The sequence below is a fragment of the Brienomyrus brachyistius genome, chromosome 21 (assembly GCF_023856365.1).
Source record: "Brienomyrus brachyistius isolate T26 chromosome 21, BBRACH_0.4, whole genome shotgun sequence".
Taxonomy (NCBI): Eukaryota; Metazoa; Chordata; class Actinopteri; order Osteoglossiformes; family Mormyridae; genus Brienomyrus; species Brienomyrus brachyistius.
In genome coordinates, this window is record NC_064553.1 from 10,038,761 (window position 1) to 10,047,406 (window position 8,646).

Sequence of the window (8,646 nt, forward strand, 5' to 3'; positions counted from 1 at the left end):
TAATTCCAGGCCCCGCTGGCAATCAGGCAGTGCATTGTGCTATTATCCTGAATTGGATGGTTAGCTGTAGAGGTAAATTTAAAAAAATAATTTTAAAAAAAGGCTGAAAGCTTTGCATTATGGTCCGGGTGAGGGAAACGCTTGGTCGGCATTCAGCTGCGATTATTTATTTGATTCCTGTTTTCTTCTGCTGCCTTTTAGGCACATCTTCTGTATGACTTACATTGACTTTTCATTACCGAAAGCTTGCAAATGAGAACCAGCGTCATTTATGAGGACGAAACAAGCCTCGAGGAAATATCTCAGCTGTCTGTATGATATTACCACCTACGTAATGATGTTGCATTTCTATCTTTGTGATAAAGCCAAACATTTGTTCTGTTATTCACCCGTCCAATATAGACCCCCTTTTTTTTTTTTTTTTACTTTTTTGTGCATACCGGAGCCTTTAAACATAGAATGGGGGGGCTGGGTGGGGGTCCTCGATTAATCATACCATCACGGACGGTTCTGAGAGTGCGTCTTGTGTCTTGCTTTGCCCTTTTACTGCACAAAGGGGCAGATGTCAATTTGTATCTTATTACCCACCCACTGGCTAGTGTGAATTACACGATCGCATCCAGCACCTATTTGTGATTTAAAAGGTCCTGCGTTTCGCTTTCATCTTTCTTCATTTTTGCCTTCGTTTTGGGGGAAATTAATCTACCCTTGTTTTTGAACGAATACCTCGTAATCCCTCTGCCCTGAAGACTGACACTTTAATATAATTTCTTATTGATTTCTTGTTGACCTCTTATGAAGCAGTCATCATGCTGTAATACACTCCACACATCCCCCTAATGAAATCGATGTCCCCTGGCGTATAGCACCCCGACGTGACCCTAGATCTCGATTCCACGAAAAAATCTGTGGCTCCTTGATCTAAATCCCTGATAGTATTTTCCATGTGCGTATCGATAAAATTAAAATTGGGTGGGAGGTAAAGAAATGAAGAGACTGATTTAAATTTCTCTAACTGATTCCAATCCTGATGTTCAGAGTAAAAGACTATCGATTTTGCGGCCTTTAATGATACGACTCGTTCTATTTTGGAAGCGTTATGCTCTCTAAGGGTTCGATGGGTCGTAAAGTTTCAAAGGTAGAAGCACTGAAACTTTTTGAATACAACAATTTGCTAAACGTTGACATATAATAGTTTAATTATAGTTATTGGTGTCCAGGGTGTTCCACTGCCATGTCCGCTGTCGTTCTTGGAATAGGCTGCATGCTCACTGTGATCCTACAATAAATTAGCATTATGGGAAATGAATAGAAAGATTGATTCATTATCTCTTGATGCAGACATTTACATTTGACTTTATGAAGATGTTTCAATGTGTGTAGATTGCATTTTGTTAAAGCATTTTAGATTAAAAATATTTTAGGGCCCAAGCTTTTCAGCGGCGCTGTTCTGGTCAAAGGTCTGATGATGTGATAACCCCCCCCCCCCACACACACACACACACACACACACTTTAAATAAAACAGTGCTTTATCTATGTAAATTACACTAAAGCGAATGGACCTGCTGATGCCTACTAACTGCCACGGCTGACTGTTTGGTAAATCTCCGCTCTAGTGGAGCTCAATCGATAACCTTGTTCTAACAGTATAGCCTACAGGGCCGTCAGCCAAAACAGAGAAATGACGCCTAATGCTAACACCCCCCCCCCTCTTTTCAGATGGGACTAGATCATCGGAGGGGGGCACACATCAACAAAGTGCCCATGTACAGGCCACGAGTCGTCATGACAGGTCAGAGTAACGTGTGTCGCTCTTTAGGCTTCGGTGTCAGTGTGGTTCTCCTCACACTGGCCTACGTGGGCAAAGCGGATTGTTTCGGCTGGCGAGGGCTTTAAGATGCATCTCGCCAGCGATCTCTCCCATTAAGCATCGCTCTGCCAGAGGGCTGTCGGTGAGGGATACCATCTGAAGGAAACTGCACGCTGAGGCTAAGGCAGCGTGACGCATTGCATTATGGGAAAGGGTACGTAACCGAGGGTGGGGAAAGGATAAAACTTGCCGTGAGGAATGGAATATGGAGAGGGACAACATAGGGCACTCTGAGCATTACAAATTAGAATCTGGTGATTGACAGGTTGATGATCGGCTACTTATTATAGGATAAAGCTGGAGTGTCCTGACCTTACTGACCCCCAACTCCACCCCCACCCCCCACAAACACACCTCTTCTTTGTCTAGTGTGTATTACTTAGTGTCTCCTCAACAGGATACAAGAGAACGGTGGGGTTTGGAGGATCCAGGGAATAAAAGCAGGGAATAATGCGTTCCGGGATGGGGGTGTGGGGGTTCGTTTGCATGGGTGGGGCTGTAGCTTTGAGCCGCACGGGGTTAATCAGCTGGAGAGAGAGACAGCCGGCCGGAGGGAGGGGAATTCATACCGTGCGCATGAATCGGCGAGAGCGGGAACCACATCGACGAAAAGAAGCAGCCTGCAGAAGTGATGAGCTTCCAGCCAGACGCAAGCGCCGCTCTCCTTAGCAGACATGTAAACAGGACTGGGCTGGGGGGGGGGCATCCCTGGGACTTTGTTTTTTTTTTTTTCTGTGGGGCGGGGGAAGGCAGTCTTTTTTCCCCCCCACTGACCAAAAGCAATTATGACACAGTGCCAGGGAACTGGGTGCAGGCCAGATATCTTGCTCTGCAGAGACTGGGGGGGGCTGGGGGTGTTTCGTGAAGAAGAAAAAAGCAGATCCTCGCTTGCTGGGGAAAGACAAAGGGAACCAGATGGAGAAGGAGAATGTGGGGAAAGGGTGTGAAGCCGGGGAGGGTGGGAGCGAGGGAATGCGGAGTCTTTGGATCAGCGTGAGCGTCATGTTATCTTAACCCGTCCAGGTTAAAGATTCCCTCCATATTCCAGCACATCTCTGTCAGTCATCGCTGAATTCCACGGCACAGATATCAAGAATTCAGCTCAGTACAGTTTATTTTTATACAGCTTTATACACTGCCCTCTCCCACGCTGGCTGACACCAAAGGCGTAGGTTTGGTTTTGGTTTCAACATCGGTAGGTACCAGATCAGCCCCCAACCCCCAAACACACGGTACTTATACAGTACTGCCAGAAACATCCATACCCTAATCTACACCCTTGTACGACACTGCATGTTAGGCAGGAACTCACTGTAACAACTAGGGATGGCAAGATTCGCTGCTTTGCTTGAGTGCACCAGTATTGAAGTTCATGGTGTGATTACCTCAATTAAAAAAGTGTGCACCGGATACAATTTGGGATGCACTCCAGATCCATCGTTTGTAACATTGTAACATTAATACGCCAATACAATTTTTAGTAGAGGAACAATGCTTTTATTATTTACAGATATGATGAATAATTTCTGACCAATCATTTTATGTTTTGATTGATTCCTCTGTAAACTGTTTCTGTATCGGTTCCGTATAGGTTTGCACAGCATCATATTTTTTCGCATCGAAAATTGTTGCCATTGCATCGAGATTTGTAAGGCATCGGCCTTAGTGACAGAGAGGCACATCCTTAGTAACAATGCAAGCAGTTTGGAAACTGGATATCTCAGAGTCTTTAGTATTTCGTACTTGGTATTGATCGTATTGTAACGTTGCCCTGCTCTGTTAATTGCCTATAATGTGTGGAGATGGTTCTCAAGTATGAATTTCCTTGTACACTACACACTGTAAATTCTACATATGACAATTCTGAATCCTGAATTCAATCTTGAATGATACAATTCCTATCATGGACATGGCGAAGGACACAACTACTGTTATTAATACACAACAAAGGCAGTATATGCCTGGCTGTTCATTGTTTTGAACTCTCACAGTCATCACCACGCTCATCACCGTAATCATGTCCATCCATCCATCCATCCATCCATCCATCCATCCATCTGTCACCCGGGCAACTGACAGCTTGGCAGAGGCCTGGCTGTCAAAACAACAGGAAAAAGCATCATCAACAAAGAGGAGCAGTGTGAGGCGGCAGACAGACGGACGTTAATTGCAGGGAACCGAGCGCACGGACGGCCAGCGTGGACAAGCTGGGGGGACCGGGGCCGGGCGCCCGGGTCAGGCAGCCGAGGCAGATGTAATGGCTATCCCTCCAACTCGCCGGCGCGGCTGAACGTGTTTAAAAATAGCTCCTTTTTAAATAGGCCAGATAGTTGATAAAGTGGCATTTTTGTGCGTCGGTAATGAGCTCCCAGCCACTGCAGATACAAATCCTGCCCCAGTCATAAGAAACATGTGCTGGGAATATTGTGTAATTGCCAGTTCGCCTGAGTTTGAAATGGTCTGACGAGTTTGTGGAAGAAGGGAGGGGCAGTGGGACCTCATCGGGTCCTCTGAGATCATTTGGACACCAGTGGATACTGCATGGGGACGCAGAGACACTTACACACACAGCCACACACATTTGTATTCATCTTCGTGGGGACCGTCCACTCATTTCTATAGGAAAAACCCTAATCCCAACATGGCCTTACATGAGCATTTTTAGTTTTTTGGCAGCAGTTGTATAAAATTAAGGTTATCCTTGTCGGGACTCAAAAAAGGTAAACAGGCACAGGTTTTATCACATTGAAGGGGGATCTGGTCCCCTCAATGTAACAGTTACAAACACACACACACACACACACACATATGTGCAGCTGGTTTATCTTTCTAAATATCATACATTTCAGTGTCCATGTTTGGTGACAATATAATTTATTTATGTGGCTGATGCTGTTTTCTACCAGTGGCTTATGAAGTCTGGCATCCATTTACAAAGTGCAGCTCAGAGAGAGGGAGAGAGAGAGTGTGCGTTTGTGTGTGTGTGTGTGTGTGTGTGTGTGTGTGTATCTTTTTAAGATCACAGAGATTCTGTTTTGCTTCCCTCTGTGGAAGTGTAGGAGTCTTTTGACAGATTTGCGGCACGTTATCGTCCTTTAGAGGACGAGCAGCAACGCGGCACAGGACTGCCTGTCCCTAAAAGCACCTCTGTTCACTTCATCGGCCATCTGCTGTTTATTTAGACTTTCAGCCCCACAAAATTGTTTCTGTTGTACTGCTGTGGTGTCGGAGGTACCGCTGATCCCCCCCCCCCTTTACACCAGCCCCCTCCCTCCGTTACTAAATTTCGGGACTCACATCCATCCTCCTCCGCTAGATCTACCCCCCCCTCTCTTCTCTATCTGCTCTCTTCAAACCTACGTATCCATCACTGCGTTCGCGATCAGAACTGAGGAACAGCACACCATTGTGTGGGGATTTTGAAGAAGAGTGTGATGTTTCAGATAAGATGAGAAAGAGAGGAGGGGAGAGAGGCTCCCCTGTGTAGCTCCTGCTCCCATGCTGCTCGCACTTGTAGCTGGGCTTTCAGCAGAAGCTGCACTGACGCCTAGCCGATTTCTCGACGGCATGCATGTCTGTAAATGTAAAGAAAGCAACAGGGACGAGAATCACAGGGATACCCCAGCTAGCAATCCCCAAGCCAGGGAACAAAACTCAGTTCAAGCCCATTGCAATGTAACATGCACCAAATTTTTACAAGTAATCTAATTTTTAGGTCTGGAAAACTGCATTTTCGGGTCCGTTCCCAGTTGGAATTCATCTTTCAAGCATACTTTGGAGTGTCCAAGGAAGGCCGGTCAAAAGTTAACTATTAGAGCATGTATTGCAGTTTGGGAAAAGCTGCCCTAAATGACAGAGTGGTCTGATCCTTTCCCACCGCCCTGTTAAAAATAGCCCCCCCAGTCCCAGATGCCCAGTCCCTAACCAGGTCAGATGTTGCGGTGATCTATGCTCTGTAGTAAGTCACATGTTTTTTTTTCTGTGTCACGGCCGTTGCTTCTTGAGTAGCTCCAAGAAGACCAATGGCGTTTCTCCTCCTTTGAGCATTTATCATTCTGATTGGATGCCCCCCCCCCAACCCCTCCCACCCCTGATTAGCTGCCCAAGTTTTTTTTTTCTTTCTTTCTTTCATTCAAAAGTTTCTGAAAATTCAGCCCCCATCCATCACAGAGTTACAGGACAGCCTCAGCAACTGCTTCCAGCAGTATCCTGGACGGCACTAGTAACTATTGGGAATATGATGTTGGGGCTCCCCCTATAGGTAGGTAGCTGCACGTAAGTCGGTGGGAGGAAAAATAAAAGAAGATCGGCAAGAGGAATTCTGAAGGGGAGATGTGAAGAAGACCAGACTGACATGAAGGTGCAGGATGAGATATAGAGGGAAAAGATAGAAACCGAGAATTAAAACCAATGTAAAGAAATGGAAACTAAGGAGGAACTGACTGCTAGAAGATTATATGAGATTTAGTGTATAGAACAGTTAAAATAGCTCATTATACTTTATTATAGTGCTTGAAATGGTTTTGATTATTTTGTATTTGAACGTATTAAGGTACATTTATAGATGATATCATTTAATTAAATGAATTCTTCAGTGTTTGGAAGATGCCTCTCTACAGTCATCTTTTACCAGATGACCAGAATCCAATTGTTTCCCAATTTAGGCAAAACAACATTCCCACAAAGGCGATTGAATTCCTATTGAAGATAGCTTTCTGTGGGCTCCATAGTGCTGGCTCTTTGTAGTTTCACAGCACTTCTTGTTGAACACATGTCCCTAATCCAGAAAGTACTGGACCAGAGCTTTGGGCCGCAATCCCATCCCGAGGGTCCGAGACTCCAGACCGGGATCAAATCCGTGGCTGAGCCCCGGGACCGGCGAAAGGTTGCACAAAGCCGACGGGGGGCAGAGCGATCGGTCCTTTGAATGTCATCGGCGGCCCTGTGAGTGACGAGGCATAAAGAGACTCGGAACCACAGGGAATATGTTTCCAACCCGGCAGCGGCCGAATTTCAGCAGCTTTCGGGGAAAAAAAAAAACCAGGCCGATATTAAGACGGGTGCTGCCAGTCAAGTGCGGGGATAAACATGAAATGCTCTATATTTGGCGATATCAGATTTCTCGCTGCCTGAGCCCAGCTGATTACACTAGGGCTCCCCCCAGTATGGGGCTCCAACTGCTTGTGAAACACCCCCCCTTGGATGCGACGATAAGACAAGTGGGAGCCGGTCACAGTTGCCTACCGTAATCTCTCTTGTATAAGCTCTCTTCTATAAGCTAGAGATGGGCATTGCAAACCTCTGTGTCCTTTATACTTGGGCATTGAAGTACCATTGGGTTTATTTGTTAGCTTTAAGTTAGCTACAGGTCAACCTGCACATCTTCATCCTGCAGTTGACAATAAAGCAAAAGATTCAGCTGCCATAAAGACAGATGGTTATTGATGCACCCCTTTCTGATCTTTGCTTCGTCCATCTTCACATGACCTGGAAGGCATGGATATCATCTAAGCTGATCGTCCCCGACTGATGATCGTGAAGTGATTCCGTCTTCCAGTCGCGGGTGAATTGTCCTCACCGCAGATTCGCCTCCACCTGGCAATTAGACACACAGCCTGTCGTTACTTTTGATCCTCGCTGCAGATGGCGCCGTAAAAATGAACGGGACGGAGTTTCGTGTGAGTCCTGATAAATCCCCGTTCGACCGCTAAAACTGATGTGAATTCTTTTTGTCGCACCATTTCTTAGTTTTCCAGGCCAAGAAGGAGAAAAGTGAAGGGCATATAAAGAACTGAAGGACGCTGGGTAAATAGATATGAGGATTTAGACAGCTCTGTACTTTCTGCACACAACGGATAATAATTTAATCATTAAACACGAGTCATGTTTTAATAAAAGGCCGGATTCTTCGCTACAAGGCTATTGTCAGAATGCTGTAGTTCTTCAGATCCTCCAAAGGCCATACCCATACGTTGTGTAAGCTTTACTCCTTTGATTTCGCCTCGGATTTGGTCCTGCATCAATCCTACGATGAGGCATGCAGCATTGGATCTCTGAAGTGGCAACGTACCATGGTAACGATGATGGTGCCCCAACCCACTCCATCGTGTTTCCATCCACAGAGGCATCACACTAAGAGCAAAGAGCTGTTACATGTCGGGCATGTTCCGCGCCCCTCACCCTGAAACTCCCAGCATGCAACAGAGGGAGTCCTTATTTACAGCCCCCCAGGCAGAATCCAGCTGAGAATTATGAAGGTAAAACTGCATTAACAAGGAACTTTGGCTGCCTGCATGCGAGTCGGCAGCCTAACGGCAAAGCGAAATCAATGTTCTCGAAATAAGGTTAAACACCTCCTCGGCCACACTGGTTGCTTTCCAATTTCGCCTCTTTTATGTGTTTTTGGGAGCTATGATTTCCCTCGAGAAGTTACACAGTTCTGTCATGGGGGAGGGGGGGGGGGGGGGCTTGTGACACCCAGGCCATCTCTCCAAGCCCGAGTCTTTTTAGCACGATAAACATGAAATTAACCCGGGTGGATGACCATTCCTGCCGCCATAGAGCCTGGCGACCCTCAGAGTTACGTGTCAACCACCTCTAGTTCTACAAACAGTTGCTTTGCAGCTTTTTTCACTTTTGTTTATTTTGTGTGCATTTTTTTTCTGGGGGGGGGGGGGGGGGGTCTTAAGCACTTGAAATGCATCCCAGATGTTGCTGAAGAGCATGAGCTCACTGCTCATTTATGCTGGTGATAAATACAGACCACATGATGGC